Consider the following 27,530-nt stretch of genomic DNA (forward strand, 5'->3'; position numbering starts at 1 on the left):
CGTGTGATCATCTGTCCCTGTAACATCCAGACAAGATTCAAGTTTCCTCTGAGATTTATGTGCTTAAATCTACATTTACATGTTTATGATGTGTTAACTCTCTTTTTATCCAATACAAATGTTCCTTAATTTACCAACAGTACTAATGGACAAATAAAATAGATTAAACTTATGTTTATTTTATGTAGATTTATTTATTTACGTTATTTTCATTCATGTAATGTAAGCAGTGTTGACAACAGTGAATTCTACATAATAGCACACATACGTCACTCATACATAATCCATCACTCATAAGCCATAATACTTAAAGAAGATGTTCCTATCAGATGTTAAATAAACATTTAATAAGCACCTTTAAGATGTGCTTTAGAATATGTAAATCCACTTAGGAGAATTAAGTTATGTGTGTTTACTAGAGCTCCCCTGTTATCATAATAAATCGTGTTTTTACTGTAAAATCACAACTATAGTGTCTAGCATCTTTACACATTCAGCGGTTTACTCTACAGTAGTTCAACAAATGCTATTTTAGTATAAGGAACCGTGTTTTTAGTTTTCAGTACTCACATTTGAAAGCATCCGCGCCGCTTTTCTCCTCCGTGTTCAATTATGACGTATCCTCTCCCGTGGCCTCCTGGGATAGAAAAGTATCGATCGAGGAACACTTCAGAATCTGGGCGGAAGCAGTAGGCCATCCGGGAACTTCTCGACTACTCATTTATGATTACTGAGGTTTCTGACATACTTAATTGCTTGCCTACTGCTTTTTCCCTATTATATAGTAGAGAAGTAGGCGGTTTCGGACGCACTTTAAGTAGACGCACGTCCGAATCTCACGGGAATTAGTACGTCACCCAGGTAATTTTTGCTTCGGACATACTTATTCGCTCGCCTACTGCTTTTCCCCTACTAAATAGTAGAGAAGTACAGAAAAAAGTTGAACATTATCAAGAGAGGCACTAGAAACAGTGACAACTGGATTAACTGGTTGAATTCCAGAATTACGAGAATGATAAAGCTTAAGTAAATTTACATGAAAACAGTACTTAGATTTTCGTCGATCTGGAGTTGCAATTTGATAATTTTGGTCAGTCATTTTACGAAGAACTGTGTACGGACCAGTAAATTGTGTGCAAAAGGGAGATCCAGATGAAGGTAACAAAACTAGCACCTGATCACCTGGCGTAAAAACACGACATTCTGCATGTTTATCAAAGTGCTTCTTCATCTTACTCTGCGCTCCAATAAGATTTTTCTGAGCACTTAAACCGGCCAAAAATTAACGTCTACGAAAGCCATTCACATATTCTAACAAATTTTGTGGAGGATCATCTTCACCCAGTCCTTCCCACAAAACAGAAAAAGGACCACGTACGCTGTGACCAAAAACCAGATCATTTGGGCTAAAACCCAAGCTCTCTTGTTGTACCTCTCTAGCCGCAAGTAATAACCAGGGTAACCCTTCCTCCCAGTCACGATTCAACTCCACACAGTAAGCACGTAACAATGCTTTCAATGTTTGGTGAAACCATTCAAGCGCACCTTGGCTTTGAGCGTGATATGCACTTGATTGATTATGTTTCACCTTAAGCGCTCTCAAAACATACGTGAAGTGAAATTAGTCCCTTTGTCACTCTGAATAATCTTGGGTATCCCAAAAATCGAGATGAATTGGGTTAGAGCTTTCACAACTGCTTTAGTGGTAATTTTCCTGATAGGACAAGCTGCCGGGTACCGAGTTGCCTGACACATCACAGTCAGCAAATATACATTACCCAATTTAGAAGTAGGTAACGGACCTACACAATCAATTATTAGATGTTCAAAAGGCTTACTTGTAACAGCTATAGGACATAGAGGCACTGGTTTCAAAGATTGATTCGGTTTGCCTGTTAACTGACATGTATGGCATGTTTTAATGAAGGCCGAGATATCCTTCTTTAAGCATGGCCAATAGAATTGTCACAAAACTCACTCATAAGCTTTATTTACTCCCAAGTGACCTGACCTATTACCATGACACCATCCACTGGCAATGATGGACGGACTTTTGAAGTCTCAGTCATTAATACAGGACTAACATTAGCATTTGACTTCTTTTGACTAGACTTCAACTTTGCAGCCAAAACAGGACACTTATTTTGCCAATGTCCAATGTTGAAACAGTAATTGCATACTAAATCTCGGTCAGGTTTCCCACGACCATTTTTCTCAAATTTTGAAGAAAAAGTTGGTTCAAATTTCCTTGATGCAACTCTATTTTCAGTTAAGTTACTATAGTGACGCCCTGATCGGTCATCTCTGTATGCAGTTTTATGCGTCAAAATGTAATCATCTGCTAAAAATGCAGCTTCAACCACATCATGTGGCTTCTTTTCATTTATATATGTAGCAATATAGTCAGGCACAATGTTCTGAAATTGTTCTAATATAATAAGATCACGTAAATTCTCAAAGTTATCAACATTGGAAGCAATGCACCAACAATCAAAATGCGAAACAAGTTCTCTTATCACCTCAGAATGTGTTTGGCGGTCACCTTTTCTCCAGTTCCTAAAACGCTGGCGGTATGCCGCAGGAACTAACTCGTAAGCTTTTAGGATTGTCACTTCGACCTTATAATAATCTCTCCAATCCTCCATTGGAAGCGCTGCATATGCCTCCTGTGACTTGCCTGTAATCACAGTTTGGAGCATAACAATTCGGACAGCATTTGGCCAATTCCCTTCTTCAGCAATAGTCTCGAACAAAGAGAAAAACACATCAGGGTCATGTTTGTTAAATTTAGGGAGCAATCTTAAGTTACTGGCCAAGTCGAAACCACCAGATAAATTAAAATTTCTCTCACCATGCTCTGGAGATAGTTTACCTTCCTTTCCCAATTTTAAACGCTCCGCTTGCAGCTCAAACTCGCGTGATGATTTTTCAGCATCTAATTGTTTCTGTGCGAATTCGATTTCGCGTTGTTTGATTAAGTTATCTGTTCTTAATTTTTCAATCTCAAACTCATATCGCTTAGTTTCCTTGACCAATTCTTTATCATGATTCTGTTGCATTTGCAAAATTTCTTTTTTCTGTTCAAAAGATAACCCTGAAAAAATATCCACCGGATTTCTCTCAACCTCGTGTTTTTCCTGTGCGGAAACGATTAAAAGATTGTTTTCAATTAACCAATTTCTCACAATAGAACAAAGTTCATTTTTCTTTATTCGTTTATCTACATCACTAATTTTAAAATGCTCTACAAGTTCCCACAACTGTTGCTTCACGAACAAATTCAACACGTCCTCTGATGGAGCTTTAGCAAATTCTTCAACGGATGCCATATTTAAATCTTAAACTTGTTGGCTACTTTCTTTAAAAGCCAGTGCATTTAAAAACAACAGCTACAGACAAAACATCTATCCACTCTTTCTCCTTCTACACTGCCTATCCACACACTAAACTATTCTATGCCTAATCTTCGTGCAGCTTTCAAGAGTAAAGCGACATTAAACACCAGTATACCGACAGTTTCGAAACCGAGCAAAACAGCCCAATCCGTTACCACGGCAGTGTGCTTCACAAAAATAAGCCTACACAAAAATAAAAAAGGCAAAATAACAAACCAACACAAAGCATTGCTTATACCTAATGGGGAAAATGAACAATGTTTCATCTGTAACTTAATAAAAATGCACTTACCTTCAATGACGACTACCTTCGAACTCGCGGGACATGTCCATATGGTTCAAGGTTCGCAGGTCCAAGATTGGCCACCGCCTTTCTTGGGCACAATGAAGTAGGAAGTTTTCGATGGCATCGCCGAAGAGGCCGGCCTGACAAACAGGGGCATTGAGGAACCAAACTTTTCGGGTTCATGCATATCTGCCAGGTTCAGCTATAGCTGGTTGCGGTATTGTGGAGGAGTGAGGAGCCCGAGGAGGTTGACTCGGCGGGGTATTCCTCACTGTGATCCTCAGGTCACCTAGGTTATTAACTCAAGTAGGCTTCTTCTGAGCTGGCCCAGAAGAAAGACTAGATCAGGGAATATATGAAGGGGCTTCAGTTCTTTCAAGGTACTGGATTTTCGACCTTAACACTGAGATGGTCATGTTCCCGCAGTGAGAATGTGAACCATCCATGAGACCCAAACACGTGAGGCAGCAATCATGACCATCATCCGGAGCCAGGTAGAGACCACATCCAGAAGCACACGGTCTGAATGACATCTTGAAAAAGACGCAGGATCAAAATGTGTTTTAGGAATCTGCACTTTCTGTTACTCTCTGGCCGCAACTACACAAGCAGTACAATACTGCAAGCCTGTTGTGAGCAGTATGCGCCGCACCTGCTGCTCATTAAATACTTGCTCTGCAGCGCGGAGCAACTGTTGCAATTATCGCATGCCAATGTGCATTGGCTCGTTTTTCTTACACTCAAAATAGATTGGTCTCTCAAAGTGATCCCCAATTCATCGGTCAGTTCTGACGTATGTCGAACGTGACTGTCTGAAAGGGAACAATTAATTTTCACTGTAACTTCAGTTATACTGTCACATGTAACAATTTTAAAAACATTAGATTTTAATAACTTAGTTAAGACAATGCAGTTTTGCTGGATTTTCTAATCATGCACTGAACAGAGTAGGCTAAAAGTTCTCAGGCAAATTACCAACAGTGGTCTGAGGAGGGAAAAAACACAAACCGGTGACCCCCCAAGGCTCATTGGTGCACGAGGGCAATGAAGGCTATCCCGTTAGGACCGAGCCAACAGAAGGTCTACTGTGGCACAAGTCACACTAAATTTTAATGATGGTTATGGGAGGAATGATGTTCCCTGGTGGAAGTGGTCTCTTTCAGCAGGATAATGCACCCTGCCACACTGCACACATTGTTCAGTAATGGTTTGAGGAACATGGTGAAGAGTTCAAGATGTTGCCCTGGCCTTCAAATTCCCCAGATCTCAATCCAATTGAGCATCTGTGGGATGTGCTGGACCAACAAGTTCGATCCATGGTGGCTTCCATCTACAGGACTTGAAGGATCTGCTGCTAATGTTTTGGTGCCAGAAACCACAGGACACCTTCAGGGGTCTTATAGAGTCCATTCCTCGGTGCTCTTTTGGCAGCATGCATATTAGGCAGGTGGTCATAATGTTTTAGCTCATCAGTGTATAAAGAGAATGAAATGAGGAGGGTAACGAGGGAGAGCAGGTGGGGCAAATGAACTAATAATAAGATAACAAGAAGGCAAGACAAATAGACAGAGGAGCACATAACACATAGAAAGAAACATAACAAAAGCCACATGCGCACACAGAACTTCACAATACAAGAACACGTGGCCAATGAAAACCATCACAAGCTGCATGCTACAGCAAACACAACAACACAGAGAGCACCCAGCAAATGAAACAGATCACAAGTCAGGTGTGACTTTAACAAAAATACACAAGACCTGATAAGAGCACAGGGTGAGGTAATGAACACTCAAATGTGTGTTCACAACAAAAGATAAAACATGGAGCATGAATGTCCGGATCCCAAAGTTGAGCCGAAACTGAACTAGAGAGCAGGGCCAGGATCTTTACACCACGGTCTGCGCACACAATGCATATTGCAAAGGAGAGAGCACATGGCCAAGGAGAGTTGAAGCCACACACTCACACAAGGACAACATAATACATGAATTTAAGGGTTCTGTCACCAAACTAAGAATAAGACCAACTGGAGTGACAGAACTCTGACATACAGTATCAGCAGGGGATACAATAACTCTCCACGCTATACAGCCAAAACTTGACCCCCTGGGATAATCTACTGTACTGGTCAAATCATTTTTAACAATACCTTATAGACTCATTTTTTTTGTTGTTGTTGTTGTTAAGACACCACAAGTGAAGACATTTTTTACAGAAAATGGGAATAAAAAGTAACCGATTTACAGTGTTGGGGGTAACGCATTACAAGTAATTTGAGTTACGTAATCAGATTACTTTTTTAAGTAACTAGTAAAGTAACGCATTACTTTTTAAATTTACAACAAAATATCTAAGTTACTTTTTCCCATTTATTGACTGACAGCTCTCCTGTCCCCATGTTGAGAGAAATAAAGTGCAGAGGCATTGTGTGCACTGTGTAAACAATGGTTATTGCAGTTCTAGACTAAATGTGAACATGCATTTACTCATCTCACTTGCACAAAAACATTCAGTATTCCTCAAAATGAATAAAAACAGTGAAATGCAATCTCAGAATTTTACGCAAACCTGTAATAATTATGCTAACTATATTATATTATATTATACAAATATACTTTATGTGTTTAATCTCACTTTATTAACCGGTGTCTTTGCTGCTGACCTTCAATGATCTAATTAAACCATACGAATAAACAAAAATTACTTTAGTTTAGATTTAGAAATAAGAGTGTTGAACTTCCTTCTCCTGTATCCTATTCTTCTTTAATCCAGAATGGCGGGACAGCTGAAAGGTTTGTTTGAGTTGCGCCCTCTACTGTACAGGTGTAAATATACATTTCCTTAAGCCTGAGATTTATTCATTTCACTTTTTTCACTGGTGTGAAAGGGCCTTAACATTTGCCAAAAATATAACATTTTTTGTTGTTATTAAAAATCAAACAAGCAAGCCCAGCCCAGGTGAGAAAATGTAATGCAAAAGTAATGTAATTCATTACTTTTCATAAAAAGTAACTAATGCAGTTAGTTTTTTAGGGAGTAACACAATATTGTAATGCATTACTTTTAAAAGTTACTTTCCTCAACACTGCCGATTTATTTTTGAAATAACTGGACACCACTCTCTGAATTGTTTTCAGGTCATGTAAAACATTTATTGTTTCATAATAATCATTTACTCTTTTGTATACTATTTTTTTTAATACATTATTCAATATATGCAGTTTTCTAGCATGCATGTCCAAACATTGTGATTATCTATGCAGGCTTTCCATTTTTATGTACAACATGACAAAATATTGGATTATTTCTACATTATGTTCTGTATTGTGACCCTTGTACACCATATTAACTTCAGTAACCTAAGAAAAAATAGTCAATTGAGAAACAACATTGCTCACTTCATCTTAAACATACCTAAAAGAAAACTTTGGCTTGACAAAACAATCAAACTGCTGTTTTAACTACCTGTACTGCTGCTTCATTAAGCCTAACCTAAGAAAAACCAAACTCTGCTCCTCTGGATCACTTGATCACACCGCTTTATCTTCATGTTTTTCTCCTTCTGTCTTTAATTATTCTCTAAACATTAAATATCCCTTTTTCCCACTGTAACACTGAGTTATTACAACACCTCTGGGAGAGCTCTCTGCACGCTTTAATATAAACACTTTTGCAGCTGGAAAGGAGAGAGAGGGGTCAAAGGAAAAAACTTGGATGAAAAGATAACATCTACAGAAGAATGCTGCTCCACCCCCTCCCCAAAACAAAAAGAGAGTCAGTAACTGTAGCCAGGGTAGAATGGTCCGGTGGGATACATGTGGTGAGAACGGCAGTAAATGCAACACAAGGTTCCTGTAGTGGAGCCCCAGCAGAGCTAATGGACGAAACAGGCTGACAAGATTCGCAGTGGTGGTCCCAACAAGAGCGTCCCCTCTGAGGGAACCCAACCTGGGTCTTCAAGTCGCCGCCGTCTTCCTAAGCTTGGCTTTCACCTTCCCTGTAGAGCCCTCAATAATTTTGAACAAAAGACCTCTCTTGAGCTATTATAAAAGCAAGAAGGCTCATTCCCAGATTACAAATGCGGTTAAGGATGACTGAATATGGCATGTTCCAATGAGTCATAAGTATTTCTTTCCTACTGCTGTGTTCCTTGTGAAACTAATTGTGAATGAGTTCCTGACTGCTTATCAGGTTGCTTGTTTGAAGAACTGAGTCAAATGGTGCAGTGTTCTCATTCTAAAGCATTGACTCTGTATGCAGAAGAATAAATTTGACCTTGCTTTTAAAGCCGAGGGCAGATGTGTGAAGAAAGTTTGCCTTAAAAGCGAGACCAGATGAATTGAGAGACCTTGACTATAATCTTTGGAGAACTCCAACTCAGAACATCATAGATGAGAATGAAGCACCCTGTCAGGTTTTACTCTGAAATAAGCCACTTAGACAACCACAAGAGTTTGGTCTGATTTACTGTTGCAGTTCCTCTTGACAGGGGTCACATTTCCTGCTACATGGCTTTTCTTTTATATGACTCTTTGTATTGAAGACAGTACTTTTTTTAAGTGGTTTTAAAAGCCATTCCAGTAGATCTTACATGCAAAAAATAAAAAATAAATAAATAAAAAATTATGCAATTGTATGCTGTTGAATTCAGTTCAAATCATAACTTTTTATAAGCACTTATCTGAATCCCACAAAAATTGATAATTTCTAATGGGAGTCACATATGAATCAACTGAGGAAATGTCTTCTTCTTCTTCACTTTAATTTAACCGTCAATTATCCTCAGCAATCCGGCTTGGGACATTTGGACACTCCACATGGAGTCGGGCTTGGATGTCCAGTCTCAACAAAAACGGGGCTGTGGGGTAAGAAATTAAGCCCAAAGGAAATGGCTTCCCTCAGCACCACAGGCGCACCGGCCCACGCAGTGTTGGCCGATCAAAGTGATGCCGTCACTGGATATGTAATGAAAATAAATAAATTACTCCCTCAGAGAATGTGTGTGGGGGGAAGCATGGTTATAACTGAAATAAGGGGGCTAGGAGGAGTTGGTGTGGGGAAAAACACAAGAGAATCTTTTTCCTAGCAGTTTGGTGCTACTGTGATGTGTTGTAGAAGGTCACAGCATGCAGGAATGTGCCACAGAGCCTTGCAGTCAGGGCTCAAGGCCAGGGTGTGGGGAATGCAGCCCTGGACACTCATTCGCAGAAGGCCAGATGCAGGACAAGGTTGGGTTTCTGACCAAAATAAAAAAAATGCAAAAAGAAGCCCATTGACTCTAATAAAGAAAGACACATAAAAGACACTGTTTTACTGAAAGACAGCGAATATTTTGATCACATGTGACCTTTCTCAATACCTGATATGTCACATGTGACTGAAACGTTTCTCATCTTTCACTAAAGGAGTGGCTTTTATCTCACATTTAGTGTTTTTTTTTTTTTTTTTCATTATTAGAACGCATGGACTTCTTTTTGCATTTTTGTCTGTTTGGATCTTTTCAGTCTACGCACCTCATTTTGTACTTTTCTTAAGACACGGTGAGTTTTTGGCTTTTTTTCTTTTTAGGATTTTGACCCAGACATGATGGGGGACAAGGGGGAGATGTCCAAATTGAGCAGCGATTTTTCAACAGAACACTTACTGAATTTATCAAAATATAACAAATTCTATCTAATTGTTACATGTTCTCTGTCTTCATTCTCATCTATGATACATGACCCTGTATTTTATTCAGTCTTGGTCAGTTGTTGTCTACGGAAGCCCTGAACCGCATGGTGAAAAAAAAAAAAAAAAAACTTGGTGGGGAGGGAAAAAAAAAAGAAAACGTATCTCGTTATTTTGACATATTAAGTCGTTATTACGACATAATATCTCGTTATTTCAAGATATCAAGTCGTTATTTCGAGATATTAAGTCATTATTACAACATATCTCGTTATTTCAAGATATTAAGTCATTATGTCGAAATAAAGACTTAATATCTTGAAATAACAAGTCGTTATTTCGACATAATAAGTCGTTATTACGACATAATATCTTGTTATTTCAAGATATTAAGTCATTATTTCGAGATATTAAGTCGTTATTACGACATATCTCGTTATTTCGAGATATTAAGTCATTATTTCAACATAATAACTCGTTATTGTGTGTCAAGTTTAATAAAAGATGCAGGGTGTTCAATGTCTTCAGCGGCGCAACAGTAACGCGTGGGGTTTGTGATTTTGGCTTTTACCGCAATCGCTGTGGGTTCGAATCCGCATTTTGCCGAGCTCGCCCAATAATAGAGCTCACTCCTATTTTCTCATCACATACATTTTCAATAAAATGAAAATAATGTTCAAAAAGTGGAAATAAAATGTGAACGAGTGTTTAATAATATTAAAAGTGTTTATTGGGTAGGGTTAAGGGAAGGTGTAGGGAGGGTTTTTATTCTCCCAATAAGGCAGCATCCATTTAATAATTTTAATAAATATAATCATTTACACTCTAATATTATTGCATCCTGTTAATGTACAAAAATACTGAGGTGCAAATAGTATCTGGCAATACAATGTACAGCATCTAAATACTATTTACACTTCTTGCAAAGAACTGCTATTTTCACCTAGTGTAAATAGCATATCGTGAAAATGCTGCTATTGTCACTTAGTGTAAATAGCATAGGGGTGTCAAACTCATTTTAGTTTCAGGGCCGGATTGGAAAAAAATATTAACCATATAAACAACAAATTAATTTGCAAGAAAACTGTATTTGTTTTTACAGCGAAAAGACTATTAGATTTTTAAAATGTTGCTTTATTTAATATTTTTTATTAGCACCTATTTTGATTTTTCATGGCCAATTCCAATTTTTATTAGAAGCAAATCGTCCGATTCTGATACTGGTTGCAGATTTTTTTTTAAAGCAAATTTATTTGTTGTTTATTTTTTCACAGGCCAAACTGGCCTTAAACAAAATATATGTGTAGCTCTTTGATATTAGAGGCAAACACTGCATTTTTATCATAATCCCAACAAAGATGTTCGTAAATACACAAATGAAATTTTGGGAAATTATTACAAAGCAGTTTGTTTGCAAGCCCGGAATAAAGAACATTAAAAAAAACATTTTTGGCCCCTGGACTAGTGCATCTCTATTTTTTTATTATAGTTCAAATCAGATTGGACACCGGGCCATAAGTTTGACACCCCTGATCTACGGCTATTTGCACTGTAAATTATTTTATTTACTATGGGCTATGGACTAAACAAATTTAACCTCAATAAAGGTTAGCCTGGAATAAATGCAGATGCCCATGATAAACCTCTGGGATTTTGGAGCACCAACGTGTAACAATAGGTCAACATAACTATTGCGTTCTTTAATTGATTCCCTGTCTTATTCTGCCCTCTAGTGGCTAATATCGAAAGAGAACATGCTGCTAACCCGACCCAATAAATACTTTTAATGTTATTAAACACTCATTAGGATGGTTATTTCCACTTTTAGAACATTATTTTCATTTGTATTGAAAATAAATGCCTTTCTGATATGTGATGGGAAAATAGAGAAGAGCGAACTTGACAAAAGGCGGATTCGAAACCGCGGCGATTGCAGTAAAAGCTGGAATTGCAAGCCAACACATTACTGTGCCACTGAAGACGTTGAGTAACATGCATCTTTTATTAAACTTGATACACAATAGAGTTATTATGTTGAAATAATGACTTATGTCGAAATAACGAGATATTATGTCGTAATAACGAGATATTATGTCGTAATAACGACTTAATATCTTGAAATAACGAGATATTATGTCATAATAACGACTTATGTCGAAATAACGACTTATTATCTTGAAATAACGAGATATGTCGTAATAACGACTTATGTTGAAATAACGACTTAATATCTCGAAATAACGACTTAATATCTTGAAATAACGAGATATTATGTCGTAATAACGACTTATTATGTTGAAATAACGACTTAATATCTCGAAATAACGAGATAAGTTTTCTTTTTTTTTCCCTCCCCTTTTTTTTTCACCATGCGGTTCAGGGCTTCCGTAGTTGTGTTTACATAGAGACAAGAAAAAGGAGAGGCAGGGATCCAAACGCAGCGTAGTTTACTAAAAAAAAAAAAAAAAAAAAAAAAAAAATAAGATATTAAGTCGTTATTTCAACATAATAACTCGTTATTGTGTACCAAGTTTAATAAAAGATGCAGAGTATTCAATGTCTTTAGTGGCGCAACAGTAACACGTGGGGTTTGCGATTTTTAGTTTACTAAAAAAAAAAAAAAAAAAAAAAAAAAACACACACAAAGATTATCCAAACAAGTAATGGGAACAATACAATCCAAACAGGGAGTGAGAACACAACACCTTAACAAAATATGCAAAAACAATGACTGAACAAGACTGACAAGATAACAAGGAAACAATAAACACCATGGGATACAATCAAGGGAACCATTGAAATAAAAGGACTACAAAGGGGACTACAAAACTTATACAGAGGAAAATGGAATTTACCCATACAACATAAAAGTCCAATCAGACAGAGAACATGTAACACATGTAACACATTATAGTATGTGTCTTTGGCCAAAATTGGAAATTTATGGAAATAAAAAACAAAATAAAACATCAGGTGAATTTAGTCATCATTACAATGCACAGTATGAAAAATGGATATTGATTTTTTGCTAAAGATTACATTTAATAAATGTGTTGCTATATTATTAATGTTTCAAAATATTAACTTTAGGTGAGTTTTAGATGATGGAAAATTTAATCTAAATGTAAAAATAAAAATCCATATCTGTGCAAAGTTATAACCAATTTTTTTTTTTTTTTTTTTAACCCTAAAAGGATGATTTAGACAATTTTAAAGTTTATAAAAACGTTTTTGCTTTTAAACCTGCAGAATATGTTGTGCCATAGACTCTCTGTATATATGATTTTTGTTTGTTTTTGCAAACTCAGGTATGAATCAAAATGATTTTCTGTAACAGATGCTGTCCATAGAGCTTAACTTGTTTTGAACCAGCGCATTCCTTCCTAACATATTAAATGATAGTTTTGGGGGGAAATATGATGATGTTTTAGTTAAAGAAACTGTTGAAAAGTTTAAAAAGAAACCATTAAAGGATTTCATTATGTTAGAAAGATGGTAAAGAAAGTGTTTGATTATGCAATTATTTTAATTACTTTCAGAGCAGCAATTTACAGACAAGTGACTAGCATTTTTTCCTGCCAAAACAGACTATGATTAGTGGGCCATGTTCAGTTCACATCAGATTTATGATTGCATACGCTCAGTATTGTAAGATAAAGACATTAAGAATAATTCATTCACAGATGTGCCTAATTTGCTGAGAAACACTGAAATATTATTCATCAGTTGCAGAGGTATGATTCGCTCTGTATTAAAATCTCATTTTCTGTCTTTTAACTTCTATTCCATTGCAGTTAGTCATCAAATCAGGAACCTATATTATATATTGATATTATATTGAATACATTTACATTTACATATATAAAATATATAATTTAAATACTTATTTACACTAAAATAATAAAATTAATATTGTGAAATATTATTAAAATTGTTTTCTATTAGAATATTTTAAAATGTAATTTGTTCCTGTGATAGCAAAACGTCTCAGGTTACGCATGTAACCATGGTTCACTGAGAAGGGAACGAGATGCTGCGTCGTCATAACGACACTTTGGGGAATCCCTTCAGCGTAAGCTCTCCTGAAGGCATGTGCAACTTAGTCCAGGTCTGATTGGTGCAACGTCATCCCATGACGTGCCGGCGTAACGTGGAAGCTATAAAGGGAGCTGGCAACACAGCTGTTTCAGCTTTCTGATCTGAAGCAAGCAGCTCCCAGGCATGCAGGAAGTTTGGCAAGGGGATGCAACATCTCGTTCCCTTCTCAGGGAACCATGGTTACATACATAACCTGAGACATTCCCTTTCGAGGGAACTCGCGCTGCGTCATCATAACAACACTTTGCGGAACGATATATCCACGTTGCCATGCTGACGGAATGCCTGTCCTGGTGTGAAGCAATTAAGGCACAGCTCAGGACATGAGCACCTGTGATCCCAGTGTGGCTGGCAAGTCTGTGCTAAAGAAACTTAATGAAGGTGTGTGGAGAGGACCATCCTGCAGCATCACAAATGTCTTGGAGGGAAGCCCCTGACATCAGAGCTGTAGAAGATGCCATACTTCGTATGGAATGCGCTTTGAGTGGCAGAGGTGAAGGCAGACCGTGCACCTCAAATGCCATAGAAATAGCCTCTACAATCCACCTGCTTATAGTAGGTTTGGTAGCCAGGCAACCCTTATTAGGGGGCCTGAAGCATACCAGCAGTTCATCGAATTTCTCCACTGAGAGGTTCTCATGTATACCTCAAAGGCCCTGAGAGGGCAGAGTAACTATAGCTTCTCACGTTCAGCCGACACCTGAGAAGGATGAAAGGCCTGAAGGACTATTGACCGGGCCACATTTGGTACTTTAAGTACATAACCGTGTCTCGGGTGCAAAATAGCTTTGACACCACCCGGAGCAAACTCCAGACAGAAGGGGGCAACTGACAGAGCTTGAAAGTCCCCAACTCTCTTGAGGGATGTAATCGCTAGTAGAAACGCCATCTTTAGAGCAATACATTTGTCAGATGCCGTGTCTATCAGAGCAGCTGAGTCTTTAGCCATTTTCAAAAAACTGCTAAAAACATATCTTTTTCGTCAACACTTGACCCAGTAATATTAACACTTTTATCTTTACTTTTCTCTATTTGTGTGTGTATTTAAAAAAAAAAAAAAATTCCTTGCTACGAACACTTTGCTGGTGAAACTGGGACTTGACATGGCACTATTCTCATTTGTAAGTCGCTTTGGAGAAAAGCGTCTGCTAAATGACTAAATGTAAATGTAAATGTAAAATATGCCTTGCCCACCAGCAAAAAATATATATGGCTAGGTTTGGTGGGCAATGTTGGGGTTTTCAGGGACGACACAGTGTCACGGGAAAGATATGCAGGTAATGTCTCTTCAACCCTGGGCATCATCCCATAGCCGTTCTTCCTGAGCCACATGATTGACGAAAGAATGGCAAAACCCCAATGTGGAGGCTGTAATATTGACCACAGGAAGTGCTTATCTTTCTTTTCTTTATGGAATGCTTCCCGGTTCTTGGTTGGCCAGATAATAATAAGTTTTGCCACAGCACGAGTTAAAACCTCCACAAGCTCCTCATATTGTAGGGATAGGGCTGGCAAATCACCCAAGTCGCCCACATTGCTGCTTAGGATGTCCACCTCCTCAGAGCTGGACCGCTCCAGCAACATGTGCTCATCCGGGGCAGAAGCCGCAGAGCGGGCTTCCAAATCCCAAAAACGAGCGCTGGAGCTAGTGGTTGAGAGATGAGAAAAGGCCCAAGCCGTCTCAAACTCTCCCCTAGCTCCATTTGCGATCCCCACAAATGAAGCCACTGGGCTGCCCCAGCAGCCGCAGGACCCAAACCGCAGGGAGCACGAGCCTTCTGCTTGCATCAAAATGCTGCCAGGCAGGAGCAGAGCATTCACACAGCCAACCCTCTCGAGAGCTGACCGAGCATGCTCCACTCCGAAGCAGCTCACACATTCAGATTGTTTGCATCCTCACTAGAATTATAATGTGGGCAAGGACGAACACACACACACACACACACATATATAGATTTGCTCTCCTTTTTTGCTGCTTACTGGCCATTTTCTCTATATATGGTGGTCATAATCTACACATTGTCTTGGCAACATGAGATCGCCACCAAAAGACCTTCAGTCCTTCAAGAAGAAAGTGAACAGGAGCGGAGCTAAAACTACCGAAAGTGCACGCTCTTTTTCTCTGTGCACGTCAGTATTTTATGAATGAACACAGCCAGCGCCCCATTTTAAGAGCAGACAATGCGTGCTCCACTCCTAAGCAACCACACATAGATGGCGTGTCATCTCCTGAATGTAGAGTTAGGAAGAGAGATACACAGATCTAAGCTGCTTATTTATTACCCATGTAGGAGGAGACGTTCTCGTGACCTTGCACAACGTTCCCTAAAAGTTCTCTAATGGTGATGAAAATCCAGAACGTTTACAGAACATTAGGGACATTCCTAAAACATCCTCTTTTGGTTATGAAAGCGCTGCAGTTCAAGGTTCATTATATGACTTTAGGGGGACGTTCCATTTTGGTTATTTTATGGTCACATAAGAACGTTACAAATACGACATTTAGGACGTTAACAGAACGTTCACACATGGTCCTCTGTTGGTCATATAATAACGTTCCCGATATGACTTCAGAGGGAAGTTCCATATTGGTTATTCTATGGTCACATAAGAACGTTACAAAGTGGACATTTGGGATGTTAACAGAATGTTCCCATACGGATCCCTGTTAGTCAGATGGGGACGTTTCATTCGGCACTGCCCTGCTCCTGACCCATTTGGAAACGTCATTTAAGAAGCACCCATTTCACCAATAGGTGAAATGCAAAGTTCTACCATAAAGACTCAGGGGGCAGGTGAATGTTTACATGTTATTTATTCCATAAAGTATAAACAGATGGTAGTGAGCTACAATGTTTCATGTTTAGTTATACAGAAAAGTTCTTTGGCGTAGGCCCCGTCCCTAGTCCAAATCCTGGGGATGCAGATTTGGCTGATCCTGCCTGAAGATGAAGGCAGGGGCGGAGCCTACCCCTGATGGATGGACAGGGCCGACATGGTGGTGGGAAGGATGGACGGGAACGTCAGCGTCATCGACTGTGAACGTGAAACAAAGAATTCAGTGCTCATTTATACCAGGTGTCAAGCAGTTATTTGGCCAGACTTATTATGAATGACGACATGACATTAAGTCTTCGTGGTAGAACTTGCACTGGCGCTTTCATTTTTCATAACAATAATAATGAAAAATAAATTACAATCAAATAGTAAATCCTTACTATCTTTCATTTCCCTATATTTGGGAAATATTGGATATCTGGCGTTTCTTTTAACCAATCACAAAGGTCCTGGGTGCGTATACTCCCCAATGGACACGGTCATGTCCTCGTTTTTCCTCAGGCAGCCTAATTATATCCGTTGCGGCGCCGGAAGTCATTGTTTATTTGTTTTTTTTTAATATTAATATCATGTAAAGTAGTTTTATCGAACCATAATCCATACATACTCCTGTACAGTAGGTGGTGCTATGCACCTGATAATCATGATTGCAATCCGCCAAAAAACTAAAAGAAGAAGAAGGCTTGTTTCATTGTTCCTTATGCAGAGCTTTCAAAATGGCAGAGGAGAAGATGACTTTTCAGCTTACAAGACCTTCCCCGGATTGCTGTAAATGATGTTCATCGCATTTTGAGTCTGTCAGCTGTCACGCCTAAATGGAGAAGGTCATTAAATGTTTCAAGTTACATCGACAACTTTAGGGTGACTATTGTGCTATGGCCTTCTAGCTAATAAGGCTAGATAACGCTGCACAACTTTTGCGCCGATTTGATCAGCACTTAAAGGTGGGGTAAGCGATATTTCAAAAACGCTGTTGGACATTGTTGATATTTGAAATCAACCCAAACAAACACACCCCTCTCTTCATTGCTCCGCCTTCAAAACTGACCTTCCAAAACTAACCACCCTGCTCTGAGTCAGTCTCGAACCCCGATCGCTGCTGCATGCGATGCGAGGCGAGTGCACTAACAATGACGCTAAACACCGCATTCTCTAGTGGTCATCAGTGCACAGTGGTTTACCTGCACAACTCTCACTAGCTGGCCTCTGTTACACAAGCAATGTGTGTGTAACAGCTATCACAGCTAGGGTGACATTGTACCGCACAGCATTTTCACTCCCACAACAGCATTTGCAGTCCCGCACGTCGCATGTTGATTTTTAATTATCATATAAAGAAAACGTGCATGCGTTCTTTTGCCTTTTTAAGAAAGCATTTTATTTATTCTTTTTGCGGCGTAGTTTTTCACCTATATATATATATATATATATATATATATTTTTTTTTTTTTATGCAAACAGACAATTACAATATTTACAGAAAAGAAATTAAATACAAATACAAAGACCAACAAAACATACATAACAGCCAGTATGATTTGGGTATGTGTGCGTGTGTGTGTGTGTGTGTGTGTGAGTGTGTGTGTGTGTGTGTGTGTGTGTGTGTAACTAAGTGTAACTGGGTGTGGGAGTGGAAATATATGAATAAAGGAACATGTAGGAAAGTACAACAGACATAACCAGAGTTAAGAAAAAAATATATATCAAAGAGGAGAAAAAAAAAACAAAACAAAAAAAAAAAAAACATTGACAATAATAATGATGAAGATAATAATAGTATCACACGCAAAAAATGAGGAAGGTGACAATAGCAACAGTATTAATAATAAATAATAATAATAATAATAAGAATAACAATGATAAATCCAATTAATAAGAAATTACAAATAGTAATAATAGTATTAGCAGTAGTAGTAATGATAAATATTAAGAAATATACTCATTTCATCCGGAATGAGGGGGAGGTTAAAGGATCAGGAAGAGGAAAAATAAAGATAACAGTAATAGCAATAATGATAATAATATTAATAATGGTAATATTGATACAGCCATTAATAGTAATGATAATAGTAGTAGTTGCAATGGCAGTGATAATAATAATAATAATAATAATAATAATAATAATAATAATAGTATTAATAATGGTAATATTGATACAGCTATTAATAATAAGATATTATAAAGCTGCCTCTATTCCCCTCATGGCCATGGCATAGGATAGACCCCCGTCAGTGTCATGTTGCAACGAGCTATCAAGGTGCGGTGCTGCGGGGCCGAGGGTCCCAAAATCCATCCCCATCCCCAGCCGTCCCACACATGCCACGCTTACCCTGTCTGTTTTTTTTTTTTTTTTTTTAATAAATATGGCTGCTTTCATTATTATACTCATGATATGTTTATGTCAACTAGTGTATAGTGCATTAAAAAAGCATGGCGTGCAGCATGGAACCAGCCCAGTGCAAAGCCCAGGCCGCCACGCCCACGCCACACTTACCCTATGTGTGTGCATTTTTTTTTGTTTTTTTTTTTTCTTCCTTCTCTCTCATTTTATTTTATTTTTTTATTAAACAACATACTGGGGATACATGAAATAGATTTTGAAACAAAATACAAAAAAGGATGTATAAACAAGCAAGCAAAAAATTATTTAACAAATATCTAAGACAATAAATAATTATATATATATATATATATATATATATGTATATATGTATATATATATAATAAAAAAAAACTTTCAGGAAATACACAGGAGCTATTACAATAAAATCATAATTTTTTTTTTGCAGTAGTGCAGTTTTAGCAGCTTTCTTGTTGAGCGATGAACAAAGAGAGTCATAAAATAGTTTTAGATCAATACAGAAAAGCGTAATGTTGGGCTTACAGTCAGTAACTTTACATTTATTAAGATGAAATAGGCCACAGATAGTTAGCAATTTTAACACACTGTCCATCTCCTTTGACCCTGTTTCCCACATCAAAAACAGAACATTAATTATTTGAAAAATAGAAAGTTTGCTATAAGCAGAGAAAATAAGCCAGGCTACTTCTTTCCAAAAATCATTTGCATAATCACATTCAGAAAATAAATGTGGTATCGTTTCAAGATTAGAATTACAGAATGTGCATTGTGAAGAAATGTCCAACTTAAATTTAGAAAGAAAAGAGTTACATGGATAGTAATTATGAAGACTTTTATAGTAAAGTTCGTGTTAGGTCTTCTAAAAATCTTGTTAGGTAACAAAATCTTATTAATACCAGACCACACTTTAATAGTAGAAAGATAAGTATGATTTATTTTCCATTTAAAATTTTCTTGGGGTGACATCTGAACTTCTTAATAAGGATTCTTCTCATCCAAAAATTGTTACATTTAACATTACAAAGCTCCAGACCTCCAATTGACAATTTGGGTACTTCACATTTTGCTACTCTGTAACTACAATATGCCCTGACTAGATATAACAGTTCCCTTTCATGGGAACATCGACGCTGCGTCGAACGCATTGGGATCACCTCTGCGTGATTATGTCTTGAAGCACTTGTGAAATCGAACCAATAGGGTGACGGGACGTAAGAGCGGGTGACGTCACGGACCAAGAAACCTATAAAGCACTCCTGAGAACAAAGAATGCCAGCTTCTGTGTCTTCAGCAAGCGCTCTGTGTTATCGTGTGTCTTATTTGGTATTGTCTGTCGATTACATACAGTGGGTACGGAAAGTATTCAGACCCCCTTAAATTTTTCACTCTTTGTTATATTGCAGCCATTTGCTAAAATCATTTAAGTTCATTTTTTTCCTCATTAATGTACACACAGCACCCCATATTGACAGAAAAACACAGAATTGTTGACATTTTTGCAGATTTATTAAAAAAGAAAAACTGAAATATCACATGGTCCTAAGTATTCAGACCCTTTGCTCAGTATTTAGTAGAAGCACCCTTTTGATCTAATACAGCCATGAGTCTTTTTGGGAAAGATGCAACAAGTTTTTCACACCTGGATTTGGGGATCCTCTGCCATTCCTCCTTGCAGATCCTCTCCAGTTCTGTCAGGTTGGATGGTAAACGTTGGTGGACAGCCATTTTTAGGTCTCTCCAGAGATGCTCAATTGGGTTTAAGTCAGGGCTCTGGCTGGGCCATTCAAGAACAGTCACAGAGTTGTTGTGAAGCCACTCCTTCGTTATTTTAGCTGTGTGCTTAGGGTCACTGTCTTGTTGGAAGGTAAACCTTCGGCCCAGTCTGAGGTCCTGAGCACTCTGGAGAAGGTTTTCGTCCAGGATATCCCTGTACTTGGCCGCATTCATCTTTCCCTCGATTGCAACCAGTCGTCCTGTCCCTGCAGCTGAAAAACACCCCCACAGCATGATGCTGCCACCACCATGCTTCACTGTTGGGACTGTATTGGACAGGTGATGAGCAGTGCCTGGTTTTCTCCACACATACCGCTTAGAATTAAGGCCAAAAAGTTTTATCTTGGTCTCATCAGACCAGAGAGTCCTTCAGGTGTTTTTTTAGCAAACTCCATGCGGGCTTTCATGTGTCTTGCACTGAGGAGAGGCTTCCGTCGGGCCACTCTGCCATAAAGCCCCAACTGGTGGAGGGCTGCAGTGATGGTTGACTTTCTACAACTTTCTCCCATCTCCCGACTGCATCTCTGGAGCTCAGCCACAGTGATCTTTGGGTTCTTCTTTACCTCTCTCACCAAGGCTCTTCTCCCCCGATAGCTCAGTTTGGCCGGATGGCCAGCTCTAGGAAGGGTTCTGATCATCCCAAATGTCTTCCATTTAAGGATTATGGAGACCACTGTGCTCTTAGGAACCTTAAGTGCAGCAGAAATTTTTTTGTAACCTTGGCCAGATCTGTGCCTTGCCACAATTCTGTCTCTGAGCTCTTCAGGCAGTTCCTTTGACCTCATGATTCTCATTTGCTCTGACATGCACTGTGAGCTGTAAGGTCTTATATAGACAGGTGTGTGGCTTTCCTAATCAAGTCCAATCATTATAATCAAACACAGCTGGACTCAAATGAAGGTGTAGAACCATCTCAAGGATGATCAGAAGAAATGGACAGCACCTGAGTTAAATATATGAGTGTCATAGCAAAGGGTCTGAATACTTAGGACCATGTGATATTTCAGTTTTTCTTTTTTAATAAATCTGCAAAAATGTCAACAATTCTGTGTTTTTCTGTCAATATGGGGTGCTGTGTGTACATTAATGAGGGAAAAAAATGAACTTAAATGATTTTAGCAAAATGGCTGCAATATAACAAAGAGTGAAAAATTTAAGGGGGTCTGAATACTTTCCGTACCCACTGTATACAGAAACGATCTCTTTTGTTTGAGAACAAGAGTATCAGTGTTACACCACATATATATTTGTATATAAAAGACACTATAATGGCGAGCAAACAGCAGTTCAGACCGTGTGCTTCTCCCTACCCTCATTACTTCACGGGTGGGAATACACACGAGCTCTGTGTTTTTTGTATGGGAGCGGAGCATGCCCAGGCAGCCCTCGAGGGGGTTGTTTGCGAGCATTGTGATAAGTTTAATATAAAACCTCTCTGCTCCCGCCGGGCGCTCTTTGAGGAGGGCACCGCGGCTCACGTTCCTCGTGGTCGGGTCCCGCTTCTGCCGAGGCAGAGTGGCAGCTCAGATCATGGGGTTCGCAGATGAATTTTGGCAGAAGGGTTAAAGACGGGCGCTGCCCTTTCTCTGCCCTTAACTGCAAGGTTCAGTGCCATTTCCCAGGTGGAAGCACTCTCTGCGGCTTCTTCCCCCCGGGTTGAGGCACCGGTACTTCACATGTCCAACTCTGATATCGATCTGAGGACTCGCCACCTCACACACATATCGTGTTTTCAAAATCACACGTCTATTATTCTAACATCAAAAACAAATCAGTTGTGTTTGAAAGCCATGATTATTTTGTTTATTTGAAATATTCAGACCGTGATATACTTGTCTGATTATTTGCTCGATTTAATTTTGAGGAATTAAATCAAATTCTTTCTAATTTTGTAAACTTAAAAATATTGAAGATATAGTGAACAGCAGTTTGAATCGCGTTCCTCCCTGTGCTACACTACAAAGCGAGTGGGGATACACATGATTTATGTGTTGTTTGCTAGGAGTGGAGCATGCACGTCAGCTCACAGCTGACAGTGTTCATTCATAAAAATGTCCCGAAGTGTAAAGAGAAGTATGCACTAGCGGGAATTTTTAGCTCCACTCCTGTTGGCTTTATTCTCGAGGGAATAAAAGTATAACGCAAGGCTCGGATCTCGCGTTTGCTGAGGCAGCGTGTGGATTAAGTCTGCAATAAAGAATATATGGCTCGGATCTCACGTTTGCCGAGGCAGTGTGTAGATTACGTGCCCGTAATATATATATATATATATATATATATATATATATATATAATATTTATATATATTTGGAGGGAACTGAGCAGACGGGAGTTTCCCTTTCTCTCTTTTCCATAAAATCCCTTGCAAACTATTACGAGCTATAATTCTTTTTTGTATTCTAATATATTCAGCCTGTCATTCAGCCATTCTTGACTGTTTGTTTCTGGCTACATTTAATTTGAGGATTAAATGAAACATTGAATACATTAAATTCCGAAGAATTTAAAAAAAAGAAAAGAAAGGAGACCGGTCTGCCAACCCTGCCACCTTGTGTGCTTCAGGGCGCAGCGGTTTCCAGTGATCCTTCAAGAAGAGGAGGGTCGTAGAGCGGTCAGTTCAGATGTTCCCTGCTGTTTCAGGGCACTGGTCTGACCGTTCATCCAAAAAAAAAAAAAAAAAAAGTGTCACCACCCGTGCTCCCCCGCAGAAAGCTTGGGGACAGGGACAGGCGACACAGCTGAAGTCTTTGTGGGGTAAGACAGATCTGCGGACTGTTATTATCACCAAGAAGGCTTTGAAGAGGTCCTGACACCAGTGGCATGGGACATTCGAGGGTAGCCCTCTCTGAAAAGGGTCCTTTACCACACTACTTGGTATCCGCCCCTCCTCGGTGCCCTCAGGGGGCCGTTCTGCCAACCCTGCCACCTTGTGTGCTTCAGGGTGCAGCGTTCTCTGAGGAGGGCCGGTCGACATTTGATTCGGTTGTTCCCTGCCGTTTTGCCGCTTTAGGGCGCCGAGTCGAATGCTCAAAAAAAAAAAAAAAAAAACACCAGAGGCCAGTCTCGAGAGACTGGTTCCCTTAGTAGAATTTCTGGTAGAATGGAAACTTCTTCCAAATATTTCTCAATGGGTACTGCTCACAATAGAAAAGGGTTACAAAATTCGGGTCTCGCCCGCCCCAGTTCAACGGGGTCTTCCCTATAGTGGTGGATCCCTTGCAGTCTCTGGTATTGGAACAGGAAGTTCTGACACTCTTGCAAAAAGGAGCTATAGAAGGGGTTTCTCCTCCCAGCAAGCTGTCAGGGTTTTACAGCCTGTACTTCATTGTTCCAAAGAGGGTTGGAGGGTACTTTCATGCATCCATCCATCGTCAGCACAGGAGGTTCCTCAGATTAACGTAATACCTTTTGGCCTGCTGCACATGAGACCCTTACAGTGGTGGCTCAGGACAAAAGGATTTTCTCCAAGGGGAAATCCTTTTCGCATGATCAAGTTCATGCGGCGATGCCTTTGTGCCTTAGTCATGTGGAAGAAGCCTTGGTTCCTGTCCCAGGGACCTGTGTTGGGGGCTCCTTGTCGTCACGTAATGCTAATGATGGATGCTTCCCTCACAGGCTGGGGGGCGATCATGAGTGGTCACTCGGCTCAGGGTCTTTGGGAGGACCATCTACTTTCCTGGCACATAAATCGGCTGAAAATGATGGCGGTATTTTGAGCACTCAAATACTTCCTCCCAGACCTGAGGAGCCACCATGTGTTGGTTTGCACAGACAACATGTCGGTGGTCTCTTATATCAACCATCAGGGGGGTCTGAGGTCTCGCCAGTTGTGCAAATTAGCCCATTGGATCCTCCTGTGGGCCCAGGGGAAGCTCCTCTCCCTGAGAGCAGCTCTTATCCCGGGGCATCAAAATGTGGGGGCAGACATCCTGTCAAGGCAGGGGCCGAGGCCCGGGGAATGGAGTCTCCACCCCGAGGTGGTGGAGCTCATTTGGAAAAACTTCGGTCGTGCAGAAGTTGACCTATTTGCTTCAAAAGAAACCTCTCTTTGCCCACTGTGGTGCTCTCTGACTCATCCAGCCCCTCTGGGGTTGGATGCCATGGTGCAGACATGGCCGAGGTTACGTCTGTACACTTTTTCCCCAATTGCTCTGCTCCCAGGAGTTCTGGAGAGGGTTCGCTGGGACAGGGTCAATCTTATACTGATAGCCCCGTTCTGGCTGACCCAAGTTTGATTTGCAGACCTAGTGTCTCTTCTAGACAGCTCCCCCATGGAGATCCCCATCAGACAGGACCTTCTGTCTTAAGCGGGCGGCATGATAATTCACCCCCGCCTGGAGTTGTGGAAACTGTGGGCCTGGCCTCTGAGGGGGCTAGGCTCATAGAATCCGGTCTCCCAACTGAGGTTGTCGAGACCATACTCCACTCCAGAAAGCTATACGCATATAAATGGAAGTTGTTTTCTACTTGCTGTAGACAACGTCAGCTGGACCCATTCCACTCCTCTATCAGTCATGTGCTGCAATTTCTCCAAGTATAAATCTTGGATGGTTTATCTCCTTCTACCTTGAAGGTTTATATAGTAGCTATTTCCGCTTATCATGCTCCTGTGGGGGACTCTTCTGTGGAAGAGACCCCACATTTATACGCTTTCTCTGTGGTACCCAGAGGCTGAGGCCTTCTGTGCATACAAAAGCTCCGGCCTGGGACTTGGCTATTGTGTTGGAAGGGTTAGCTGAGGCTCCCTTTGAACCATTAGAGGAGGTGTCTGGGAGATTCCTCTCTCTTAAAACTGTCTTCCTGTTGGCAATTTCATCTCTCAAAAGAATTGGAGATCTTCAAGCACTTTCGGTTGCTCCCTCATGTTTGGAATTTGCGCCTGGTATGTTCAAGGCTTTCCTTCATCCTAGACCTGGTTATATACCCAAGGTCCCCACCAACGTCCCAGGACCGATTGTACTGCAGGCCTTTTGTCCTCCTCCTTTTACTAATCCGGATCAGGAGAATGAGCAAGTGGATGGTCAAGGCCATCTCTCTTGCTTATGAGTAAGGGGTATGGCTGCCTCAAAGGCTTTGATCTTGGGGGTCCCCCTCAATGAGATATGTGATGCAGCTGGGTGGTCCTCTCAGCATACCTTCATTAGGTTTTATAACCTTGATTTGGGCTCCACTCCGGGGTCCTCAGTGCTCTCGTCTCAAAGATAACAGACAGGCACTTGGTACTATGGCATAGATGGGATAGGGTTCCCAATGCATTCGACGCAGCGTCGATGTTCCCATGAAAGGGTACGTCTCGGGTTACATCTGTAACCCTGGTTCCCTGAATAGGGAACGAGACGCTGCATCTCTTAGCCATACTCCCTGCACGCCTGTGAGCGTCTTGCTTCAGCCAAATCAGAAGCTGGCGTTCTTTGTTCTCAGGAATGCTTTATAGTTTCCTGGTCCGTGACGTCAGCTGCTCTGATGTCCCGTCACCCTATTGGTTCGATTTCACAAGTGCTTCAATATGTAATCACGCAGAGGTGATCCCAATGTGTTCGACGCAGCGTCTCGTTCCCTATTCAGGGAACCAGGGTTACAAACGTAACCTGAGATGTTTGGGTGAGATAGATTTAATAACCTAATCATAAATTTTAGATGAGGTATCCAGTTCAAAAATTGCTGTAAATTCAGAATAGGAATAGAAGTTACCATCCCTTTTTAACAAATCTAAAACAAAAGTTACACCTCTCAGCATACCTTCATTAGGTTTTATAACCTTGATTTGGGCTCCACTCCGGGGTCCTCGATGCTCTCGTCTCAAAGATAACAGACAGGCACTTGGTACTATGGCATAGATGGGATAGGGTTCCCAATGCGTTCGACGCAGCGTCGATGTTCCCATGAAAGGGTACGTCTCGGGTTACGTCTGTAACCCTGGTTCCCTGAATAGGGAACGAGACGCTGCGTCGCTTAGCCATACTCCCTGCACGCCTGTGAGCATCTTGCTTCAGCCAAATCAGAAGCTGGCGTTCTTTGTTCTCAGGAATGCTTTATAGTTTCCTGGTCCGTGACGTCAGCTGCTCTGACGTCCCGTCACCCTATTGGTTCGATTTCACAAGTGCTTCAAGATGTAATCACGCAGAGGTGATCCCAATGTGTTCGACGCAGCGTCTCGTTCCCTATTCAGGGAACCAGGGTTACAAATGTAACCTGAGACTGTGGGATTACAAATTTGTACTATGTTATATCTAGGTTCCAATGTAATAGTATATGAACTGAAAACTTTATATACATTGCGTTTTACATTCTGAGGTAAAGATAATGACATTCTAAGGAGATCAAGGCAGGCAGCCCATTTGTCTGTGAAATTAACCTGTTGTCTTCACACACTTCTTAACCATTTGGCAGAACAAGCTCAAAGCACAGCTGTGCCTTTGTCTCTATGATAATGTAAAGGTATGGGCAATACTGCCAGACTGATTGGATTAGCACCTATGCATTTGAATGACACCGTTATGCTGATTAGATCATGGCTCGGAAATGTAGGGAATGGGCTGATTCCTGCACTGCATTTGCATGCTTTGTTTAGATTGTCTCCACCTCTACTCTATGTATCCCTCCCCCTTGAATGTATATGAACTACCAAGTACACTGCCTTGGTTAGACTTGGATGACTACAGCGACCCACAGCACGTTTCTCAATAAAGAGTAACTTCTGCTTAAAAGATATCCCAACGTCTCCTGGTCTCTGCTTCGACGAGGAAAAAGTTTCCTACAAGACGTTTGGGTGAGATAGATTTAATAACCCAATCATAAATTTTAGATGAGGTATCCAGTTCAAAAATTGCTGTAAATTCAGAATAGGAATATAAGTTACCATCCCTTTTTAACAAATCTAAAACAAAAGTTACACCTTTGTCAAACCAGTCTTTTAAAAAAACAGATTTTTTCCCACGCAGCACATTCTGATTATTTCATATGATACTTCTATGGGGGGAAAAGTTGTGGCAGAAGGCAAGCTTACAGGCTTCCAAGGCTTGCTTATGAAAATTGGCAAGCTTGATTGGGAGTTTGCTGCAATTGAAATCGCAAGCCACCACATTTACCAAAAATCAACTTAGGAATA

This window comes from Ctenopharyngodon idella, chromosome 11, assembly GCF_019924925.1.
Source record: "Ctenopharyngodon idella isolate HZGC_01 chromosome 11, HZGC01, whole genome shotgun sequence".
NCBI lineage: Eukaryota > Metazoa > Chordata > Actinopteri > Cypriniformes > Xenocyprididae > Ctenopharyngodon > Ctenopharyngodon idella.